General features: G+C 39.0%; 1 long non-coding RNA gene across 1 annotated transcript; it reads right to left on the reverse strand.

Moving 5' to 3' along the window:
• Positions 1-759: 759 nt before the first annotated feature.
• Positions 760-2,768, reverse strand: LOC121996510. Its single transcript, XR_006116098.1, has 2 exons — positions 2,451-2,768; positions 760-974 (listed from the first exon to the last, which is right to left on the reverse strand). It is a non-coding gene; the product is annotated as an uncharacterized LOC121996510 (long non-coding RNA).
• Positions 2,769-11,695: the final 8,927 nt, after the last annotated feature.

The raw sequence follows: 11,695 nt of genomic DNA on the forward strand, positions 1-11,695 counted from the left end.
TTTACACGAGCAATAGAAAATATGAACCATAGGCAAAACACGGGAGAACATACTTTATAGATCAAGCATTCAAACAAAGGTGAAATTACTTGGTCTATGTTAATGAAATAATTGTAACAGAAATGAGCTAAGCATACTTGACTCAAAAAACAATTGGCTCATGAGTTTGAAATCAACAATCTGGGGAAGTCAAATTACTTCGTAGGTATTGGCCTTTCCTACTCCAAAGAAGGTATATTTCTTTCCAAAGAAAGGTCAATAACATTTCTTATTTTACTTTTGCTATTTATAATGGTAGATTTATACTATTTATTATGATTGCTAATGTTAAAAGAATCCTAGATGGGCTTCTCAGATGCATCTCCATAGTCAATCACATATATAGCTCATATGCACTATAACGTTATTTGACTCTGCATACACTTTTTAAAACCTTCGTAAGACATATATATGATGAGTAGAATAGGTACTATGGAAAAGTTAATAGCCAACATAATTATATGACTACTTTACATATATTCATAAACATAACTAAATTCACGATTCTAGTTTGAAGAGGTAAATCTTACAGACTTTATGGTGGAAGTGTCTGAGTCCTTGATGAGATTGCATGCACATACTATTCCTTAGGATTGACTGCTCTAATACCAACTGAAACGACTCATAACTCCCTTCCTAAGACATCCAACATATAGCATACCACATTTACTTTAGACCCAAAGAAAATTTTATCACATGCAAACTTCAATTCTCAACATATATCTTTCGAATGAAAATTTTCTTAAACTCCCAAATGATAAAACATGAAAATATAAAACGAATAGTCTCCAACTCACATCCACAAAACAATCAAAAGACTACAGTTATTAACATGCTCTTAAGCCCCCTAGACAATGTGTTATGCATTCCATCTTATCTCCTCAGTTACTCCACCTCCACATCCTCTATCACCCCCTTGGTGCCATCTCCTACACCTGTATCATTTACATTGTGAATCCACCAACCCGCAAATATATTTCCCACAAGTAGGTACATGATGGAAACAGCATAGCAATATTTAAAAGTAGGAATTATGAACATTAACTCTCTTTTACAATTTAACTTAAAGCAAAATCAAGCATTCTATAATATCCACAATAAAAGAACTTCAACATCATTTACTACGAGTACAAGTTATATTTGATAACATACATAATAAGACAAACTTCAACATAATCTACCATCAGTAAGCATGGTGCATTTGTGGTAACCTTTATTAGATCATAGTCATTCAATCTATATTCATGACCCGTTGGGATGTACCTCTCTTAGGAGAACATAAATCGTTCATCCATAATCATTCTACATTTCTTTATCATTCATGTTTGGAAGGATCCTCCCTAGAGCTCATCCCAGGTCACCCATCACGTATTGTTACCACTCATGCTCATATTCATTAAATATACCATATGAGGACAAAAAAACACAACCAAAACATATTATTGCACACATGTAAATAGGCATAGTTATTATACTGACATTCATACATGATCTATTTGGAATTGTATCCAAAATGAATGTGAATCAAAGGATCATAAAGAAATAATGGAACAACAAATACTTTTCATGCATAATTTATTGGTTTTTGTGTAGAATTTATACAACTTAAGGACCAAAAGGAAATAATGTTAGCACCACCGCTTAACAACACCACTTCCCTTTTAGAGAGAACTACCTAGAAAAGAGGGATCATTTATCATCTCACGGTCACATTCTCAATTAACCAAAACTCGATATCAACTTTGATCAGAGGTTCCGAAGCTGTTTCAAAGAGCCAACACCCAAAGCTGAATTAATTTGCCCCAATATCCCTACTCCTAACATCCCAAACTGACACTAAGAGCAAGAATACAACACAATCCATGACACCTCAACCAAAATCCACACCATCTAAATCTGTCCCAAGTGAAAACTCGATTCACTACAGGATTGGGACACCAACAAAGCATCAAATTGAGACCAATCACTTGCAGAAAATCCATTCCAACTAGAAAGAAAGGAAACGAAAATCAGAAGCTGGCGTGGACACCAACCAAACTCCGAACACTACAAAGGAAATCTACCAAAAGAAAACCAAAATCACCTCAAGAGATTATACCATATTGCAATCTCATACCACATCACAACACGCTAAAGAGAAACCCTAATTCTATCAAACCCAAACCTCCCCTTCCAAAACTGATTATCATTCGAAAATCCTTCACGAGGAAAAAAATTGCAAAGAAGAAAAATTAGTTAACCCATTCCCATTTAATTCAATTAATCAAAATCCATACCAAGAAGTCAAGAGATCGCCGAAAGCCAAAACCATCTCTCAAAATGGAATAGAAGCTAAACAAGATTTCTTCATCGAAATTGAAGTAGCAATCGGAGTTTCTACTAGCCCGACTAAGGAAGACCCACATCCATACCTACAAGGGAAAATCTACTTGCCTTTCCCTATTTGGCACCATTGTTGGGTGAACAGGAGGAAGCAACCGGCGAGCTGGATCAGAAGGAGGAGGAAGATTGGTTTGTCGATGATCGACGGCCGGCAGGGAACAACTGTATGAGAATCGGGAGATAGGGTTAAAGTTTACTGCTGGCTTCGAGTTGCTCTGGCAAACGAGCGGTGTCGAATGGCTGGACTTGGCAGAGCGGCATCGACGGGGAGTGGAAGATAGAATAATCAGGAGAGGGGTGAGCGACAGAAGTCTTTAAGGAAATTAAACTTAGGGTTTAATAATGAACTTAGGTTTATATTTTCAATCAACTTCCAATTTAAATTGAGTGTTTCAACACACTTTTATTGGGATTAATAGATCTATCTCTTTAATACGTATCATATGAATTTGTTTAAAATTATAAAAAATTTCTAAAAATTCTTAGAAAAGTTTATAAGTTTATTTCTTAATTAATGTCTATTATTTTATTTTAACCTACCTTGTAGGACCTTACTGATCTGGTCCCCTTATTGGTACCTACGAAAATGATGGAGAAGTATGTAAGCTTCTACATCATCTGACATGGAGATGCTCTTTTGACAGTATATGTACTCTAAAGGTGGCAAAGACAAGGAACTTCTTCTTCCCTATTCTTCAACTCCACTAGATTCGATCCTTCTGTTTCATCTTCCCCTTCCTACATACTATCTTAAATATACTTTGCAAATTACTCCTCCCCCCCCTCTCTCTCTCTCTCTCCCCTTCAAATGACCATTCTACCCTTTTTTTTTTTTGTTTTTTTTTAAATTTTATTTTTAATTTTTTAATTCATATTTATATATTTTTAATTTTAATTAATTTTATTTTTAATTTTTTTATTCATACTTATATATTTTTAAATTTTTATTTAGTTTAATTTTATTTAGTTTTATTTTTAAAATTAATTTTATTTTTTATTTTTTTCATTCATACTTATATATTTTAAAATTTTTATTTAGCTTATATATTTTAAAATTTTTATTTAGTTTAAATTTTTAATCAATTTTATTTATTATTTTTCATTAATACTTATATATATTTTTAATTTTATTTAATTTTATTTAGTTTTGTTTTTTAATTAATTTTGTTTATTATTTTTTCATTAATACTTATATTTTTTAATTTTATTTAATTTTTATTTAGTTTTATTTTTAATTAATTTTATTTATTATTTTTTAAAATTTTTTAATATTTATTTAGTTTTATTTCTTTAATCAATTTTGTTTATTATTTTTTTATCAAATTTTTTAATTTTTTTTATTTTATATAATTTTTAAATTACTCCCTTCCTTTAAATTACATTCCTAATTTGACACTTAAATTACCCACATCCAACTATTAACATATGTCATAATCTTCTCTCCCTTTAAATCATTCCTCCCTCCAATCATTGACATATAACACATGTCAGAATCTTTCACCCTCTTTAAATTACCCATCCTCCAACCATTGACACTTGTCAAAACACTCCCTCCATTTAAATTCGTCATTCTCCAACCATTGACACCTGTCAAAACACCCCCCCTCCCTTTAAATTACCCCTCTTCAACGCTTGACATATGTCAGAACCTCCCCTCCCTTAAAATTACCCCACTTCTAACCCTTGACACATGTCAAAATCTCTCATCACTTTAAATGGCCCCCCTTTCAACCCTTGACATATGTTAAAATTTCTCATCCATTTAAATTACCTCACTTCCAACTCTTGACACATGTCAGAACTTCTCACTTTCTTTAAATTACCCATCTTTCAATCCTTGACACATGTCAGAACCCCCCTCCCTTTAAATTATCCATCCTTCAACTCTTGACATATGTCAGAACCTTCCCTCCCCTTAAATTACCCACCCTTAAACTCTTGACACATGTCAGAACTGTTGGGACCGAAAAGTAGCTAGAGGGGGGGGTGAATAGCTCGTCGTTGTCTCGTTGCTCGGCGTTGCTTGTTTCTTCAAAGATGCGCAGCGGAAAATACAGAAACAAACCACACAACGCTAACAAGGTTGGTCTACTTGGTATCCACCTCACAAGAGGTGACTAGTCCAACGATCCACACCTACACACACACCCTCCACTAATAAAACTCTCCTTTATGGTAACTACCAAGGGCGGAGAAGCCCTACAAGACTCAATACAAGAAGAAAGGGAAAGGTAATGAAATACAAGCTTACAAGCTTACAATGAGAGCAAAAACCCTAACCCTAGTTTCTTCTTCTTGCTTTGATCTGCCTCTTGACTTGGAAGAACCTCCAAGAGCCTTCAAGAACTGGCGATCTCGAGCTTGAGAAGAGCTGTGGAGAAGATGGTGAAGATCTGAAATGAATCGGTGAAGAGATGCCGCAGCCATCGCACGCCTACAGCTATAAAATCGACGCCATCGGTCGGATCCCAATCGATCGGGGAGGCTTTGGATCGATCCACGGATCGATCCAGAGCGCCCCTGTGCTCTGGAGAAAGCGCCTGGATCGATCCACGGATCGATCCAGGGCTTATCGCGCGAACCAGCAGCGTCCCAATCGATCGGCTGATCGATTGGGACCTCTGGATCGATCCACGGATCGATCCAGAGGCTCTCTTTTCGCTGGGAAAGGCCTAGATCGATCCACTGATCGATCCAGCTCCTGGTTTTTGCCCAAAACCAAGTCCCAAGCCTCTCAATCCAACATTCGGTCAACCTTGACCTATTGGTATATCATGCCTAGCATCTGGTCACTCCCTTGACCTGCCAGGACTCCCCACCAAGTGTCTGGTGAATCCCTTTGACCCACTTGGACTTTTCTCTTCGTGCCAAGTATCCGGTCACTCCCTAAGACCTACTTGGACTTTTCTTCCTCGTGTCAAGTATTCGGTCAATTCCTTTGACCTACTTGGACTCTCACCAGATGTCTGGTCAACCTTGACCCATCTGGATTTCTCTTGCCTGGATTCACTCACCAGGACTTTCCCAATTGCCTAGCTTCACTCATTAGGTCTTTCACCTGGCTTCACTCACCAGGATTTTCCTCCTGCCTAGCTTCACTCACTAGGTCTTTCACCTGGCTTCACTCACCAGGTCTTCCTCCTGCCTAACATCCCAGTTAGGACTTCCCAGTCAAGTATCCAGTCAACCTTGACCTACTTGACACTTCTTCAATCAACCTTGCATTGTCAAACATCGAAACCCAAACCAAGACTCAAGCTTGGTCAACCAGGTCAACCTTGACCTGAGGGATGTTGCACCAACAATCTCCCCCTTTTTGATGTTTGACAATACCAACACTATCACTTACAATACCACATGTAAGTTAGGCTAATCCTATAGCCTAAACCTTCTTCATGCCACTAGATAATGAATACATAAGTTAAACCCTTCATTCTCCCCCTAAGAGGGCAAACTCCCTCTAGGTAATGAAAGCCTAACTTACTCCCTTTCATTCTCCCCCTATTGGCACACATCAAACCATGCCCTATTTTTGGGCACACATCAACAAATTCACTTGTTGAAAACTCTCCCCCTGAAGAGTTGCTCATCGTTGTTCACAACTTCACTCGTTGTGATCAACACTATAATGAAGGTCTCATACCCTTCATTAACCTTAACCCTACATTCTCCCCTAATGTAGGCAAATGCCCAACCTTGAGCATTATCCACTTGAACCCACTTGAACAATGAGGATATCCACTCCCCATTAAAGTTCAAACGCTCAACCTTGAGCATGTTCTTAACGGAAGGTTAACCACCTTCCAAGGTTCATGAAAAATAATTTTCATGTCTTTAAAGAGTTCCTCCCCCTAAAAACATGGTGGTAACTTCTGTCATTGCACCAACAATGACTTGAAATCCCTAAAACTTTAGGAAACCCAATTTTAGAAGTTTTGAGGTTCAAAATATTCAAAATTTGAAACAAACCTCAACCTAAACTTCAACTTAGCCTTCCTTAACCAATCCATCCTTGTTTTCAACATGAAAACACCCTCTAAAGGTATACAAACGTGTCTTGAGGGGTTAGGAATGGTTACATTGACTAAAATAGGTTTAGAGTGCTGAAATCAGGCATTCCCAGCCAAAATCAGCATCCTGGATCAATTGGAGTTGGGTTCCAATCGATTCAACCTATCTGAATCGATCCACTGATCGATTCAGGATGTGTGGATCGATCGGCTGATCGATCCAGCGAGCTTCTGCTCGCGAGAATTGCCTTCTGAATTGATCCACGGATCGATTCAGGCACTCCAATCGATCCATGGATCGATTGGAGCTCTGATAGTTGCTAAATTTCAAATTCAGCCAACTTCAGAAACCCCTAGAAAATTCTACAAACATCTAAAAATCATGAAATTTCGTATATACATTATTTAGGGCATACTTTATCATGGAAAAATAGTTTTCTATGAAAATATATCATATTTTTCAAAGATTGACACAAGCTTGAAAACTTGCTAAAACTTTAGCGTTTTCTTCAAGTTTGTGTCTAACTATTCAATGGTGATTACTATCAAAAGATAGCCTTCACCAAGGTTTTCCAAAAGTATTTTAAAATAATTTTTAAAACCAATATCCCATCACATTCCTTGGGCTTAATGCACATGACTTGTACATTAGCTTTCCCAATGATGGGAAAACACATAACTATGTGTTTTGATGAACCTAAAACTCAGAAGAATGCACTAAATCAACATCTTGAGTTTTGTTCATCTTCATAACATCTCACTTGTATCTAATGTGCACTTAAACACATACAAGTCACCTTATAGTCCTTATGAGATGTGAGATTTTGGTTTTACCCTATTCTAGGGATCATGCATATCTATCTAGGCATTTTAAAGATATTAAACATCCACCTAGGATGTCACTTTTAATAAGTGATGTTAAATGCCATTTGTCCTTAATTTCAAGGAATTTAAACTTAATGCATCATTATTTTATGACATACATCAAAATGAAATAATTTGCAAAAGGAAATATCCTATAACTACTTGATGTATAAATGTCATGACATGGTATTTTTGGATTTTTCATAATAAAACATAAATGCAAAAATAGACATGATGTCATGACATATGAGGGGCAAATAATCATGGCAAGGTTTAGCATAAATAAAATATACCTAGATTACCTATCTAAGTATCCTTAACCACTTAGCTAACCCAAAATATATCACTTGTTTTAACTTAAAATGTTAAATCTAGATTGCCCTAAATGCTTCAAAGAAATGCCAAAACCTAAATTGACATTTCTATTTCTCTTGATTTGTTTATGCCACTTAAGATTAAGCATATTCCTCAAGTGTTGGCATATTTCATTTTTCCACAAGAGTAGCACATAAATCAAGGCCCGGAGTGCCTTAAATTTCTAAGAGAATACCAAAATCCCAACTTGGTATTTCTCTAGGTTTTCCCAATTTATACCCTTTTAAGATAAAATCAATTTTTCCACCATTAGACACATTTTACTCTTTCAAGGAGTAAATAATAATTCCATTTTATTTTCAAAGGTTAACAAAAACCTTGAAAATGCTCCTTGAGTGTCAATTTCCTCAAAGTTGGGTTAACTACCCTTCTAATCGAAGTTGACACTCTCTAACCCATCTATGGGGTAGAGAAGATGCTCCTAGGAACCCAACACCTATTGGTGCTCCTTGGATGCTCTAGGTACTCACTAGGGATAACTTCCCTAGATACCTTCCTAGTGACCTTGTTGGGCTTCTTAGAAGCCTTGGTCACATTTTCTAGGTCAACTCTAAGGATAGCCTCCCTTGTGGCCTTGTTAGTGACTTTCTTAGACTTCTTAGAAGTCTTAGTCACTTTGGTTGCAAAGATACTTCTAGGGATATCTTCCCTTGTATCCTTGACTTGACCTCTAGACTTAGGGTTTGTTCCATAACTATATGGAACCCTATGATAACTAGGCACATCCTTTTTTGCTTTGGGTTTGTATCCCAAACCTCTATGGCCATTTGATGGCTTTTGTACCCCTAAACCTAGGTTATGCTCATTTTGCCCTAATAGGATATTTTCCAATCTTTTTAGGGTCTTTTCTAATTTATCAAGTCTTGACCTCAAGACTTGATTTTCCCTCACTAATTCCTTAGTATTTGATTTTTCATTTGATCCATGAGCATTTTTATTCTTGGGCTTGTATCTATTATCCTTAGTGTTCTTGCCCAAATGTCTATCTACCTTCCTAACCTTAGGTTGGGTAGTCTTGGCATGTAGGGCCACATGCTTTTCCTTAATGCCCTCATGTTTTCTATTCTTATGGTAAATTGCATTAAAATGATAAAAATTTGAACTATCATGCTTTTTACCATAACGTAAAGGGGTAGGCTCAATAAATGTTATCTTCTTCTTTACCTTGGAGGCTCCCCCTTGACTAGTACCTCCTTGAGCCTTGACCATCTTCTTCCCCTTGGGGCATTGACTTCGGTAATGCCCTTTTTGTTGACACAAGAAGCACACAATGTGCTCCTTGCTCTTCTTTGTCCCGGGGGTGGCCTCCTTAGGCTTCTCCTTGCCCTTTTGTATCACTTGACCCTTCTTCTTGGCCAATTTGGGGCACTTGCTCTTGTAGTGCCCACTTTCCCTATACTCAAAACATATTATATGATTTTTATTTTTAATTGAAACATTTATACCTTCTTGTGTAGGGATGGCACTTGCTCCTCCATTTGATATTTCTTGAATTTTGGAGGTGGCGCCATCTTCTTCTTCTTCACTTGACCCGGATGTGGAGGCCTCTTCTTGCTCTAGGTTCATTGATCTACACTCCCCCTCAATCCTAGAGGTGGAGGCTTCATCATCTTGTACATGGAACAAGGAGTATACTCCCTCCTTGTTCTCTTCATTGCACTCCCTCGAAGATGAAGCTTCTTCTTGGACTTCTTCTTCGGAGGTTGAGCATCTCTCAACCTCGGAGTCCTCCTCTTGGTCTTGCTCCAAAGAGTCACCCTCTCTGGATTCTTCTTGCTCTTGTACAGTGGAGGGGATCTCTTCATGAAGCTTGGCCAATTTACTCCATAATTCCTTTGCATCTTCAAATTCTCCAATTTTGCAAAGGATGGTGCTTGGCAATAAATTGACCAAAAGCTTGGTCACTTTGTCATTAGCCTCGCACCTTTGGACTTGCTCTTGGCTCCACTTGATCCTCTTGAGAACTTTGCCCTTTGAGTTTGTTGGAGTCTTGAAGCCTTCCATAAGAGCAAACCATTGCTCTATCTCCATCATAAGAAAATTTTCGATTCTTGATTTCCAAGAATCGAAGCTCGTGGAAGTGTATGGTGGAGCCACCCTCGTGTCGAATCCAAGCCCATCTCGAAATTCCATTGTAGAAGTTGAGCTTTTGAATTTCTTTGACTTTGGCAATTTTGCTTCAACTTCTTCACCCTCTAGCTCTTCTTGTTATGCTTGACCCTTCCGGCGATGATTCCGGTGAAGAGCGGCCTCGCTCTGATACCACTTGTTGGGACCGAAAAGTAGCTAGAGGGGGGGTGGGGGTGAATAGCTCGTCGTTTTCTCGTTGCTCGGCGTTGCTTGTTTCTTCAAAGATGCGCAGCGGAAAATACAGAAACAAACCACAAAACGCTAACAAGGTTGGTCTACTTGGTATCCACCTCACAAGAGGTGACTAGTCCAACGATCCACACCTACACACACACCCTCCACTAATAAAACTCTCCTTTATGGTAACTACCAAGGGCGGAGAAGCCCTACAAGACTCAATACAAGAAGAAAGGGAAAGGTAATGAAATACAAGCTTACAAGCTTACAATGAGAGCAAAAACCCTAACCCTAGTTTCTTCTTCTTGCTTTGATCTGCCTCTTGACTTGGAAGAACCTCCAAGAGCCTTCAAGAACTGGCGATCTCGAGCTTGAGAAGAGCTGTAGAGAAGCTGGTGAAGATCTGAAATGAATCGGTGAAGAGATGTCGCAGCCATAGCACGCCTGCAGCTCAAATACGACGCAACGGTCGGATCCCGATCGATTCGAAAACTCCCAATCGATCGGGGAGGCTTTGGATTGATCCACGGATCGATCCAGAGCGCCTCTGTGCTCTGGAGAAAACGCCTGGATCGATTCACGGATCGATCCAGCGCTTATCGCACGAACCAGCAGGGTCCCAATCGATCGGCTGATCGATTGGGACCTCTGGATCGATCCATGGATCGATCCAGAGGCTCTCTGTTCGCTGAGAAAGGCTTGGATCTATCCACTGATCGATCCAGCTCTTGGTTTTTGCCCAAAACCAAGTCCCAAGCCTCTCAATCCAACATTCGGTCAACCTTGACCTATTGGTATATCATGCCTAGCATCTGGTCAATCCCTTGACCTGCCAGGACTCCCCACCAAGTGTCCGGTCAATCCCTTTGGCCCACTTGGACTTTTCTCTTCATGCCAAGTATCCGGTCACTCCCTAAGACCTACTTGGACTTTTCTTCCTCGTGCCAAGTATCCGGTCAATCCCTTTGACCTACTTGGACTCTCACCAGATGTCTGGTCAACCTTGACCCATCTGGATTTCTCTTGCCTGGCTTCACTCACCAGGACTTTCCCAATTGCCTAGCTTCACTCACTAGGTCTTTCACCTGGCTTCACTCACCAGGATTTTCCTCCTGCCTAGCTTCACTCTCTAGGTCTTTCACCTGGCTTCACTCACCAGGATTTTCCTCCTGCCTAGCTTCACTCACTAGGTCTTTCACCTGGCTTCACTCACCAGGTCTTCCTCCTGCCTAACATCCCAGTTAGGACTTCCCAGTCAAGTATCCGGTCAACCTTGACCTACTTGACTCTTCTTCAATCAACCTTGCATTGTCAAACATCGAAACTCAAACCAAGACTCAAGCTTGGTCAACCAGGTCAACCTTGACCTGAGGGATGTTACACCAACAAGAACCTCCCCTCCCCTTAAATTACCCACCCTTAAACTCTTGAAACATGTCAGAACCTCCCCTCCCCTTAAATTACCTACCCTTCAACTCTTGACACGTGTCAAAACCTCTCCCTTTAAATCCTCCTCTCACACTTCATTTTTAGTCACTCTTCATTCACACCTCCCTTCACTGCTATCTCCCTCTCAGCCTCTCCTTCTCTCTTCCTGAAAATATGGATGACTATTTGGGCTTATTTTCAGATAGTTGGTCAATTGAGAATGATGTTCCTAGTCAAGATATCTCCAACAACAGTCGCGATTATACAATCGAATTTACCACAGATCAGGT

This window comes from Zingiber officinale, chromosome 6A (assembly GCF_018446385.1).
Source record: "Zingiber officinale cultivar Zhangliang chromosome 6A, Zo_v1.1, whole genome shotgun sequence".
NCBI lineage: Eukaryota > Viridiplantae > Streptophyta > Magnoliopsida > Zingiberales > Zingiberaceae > Zingiber > Zingiber officinale.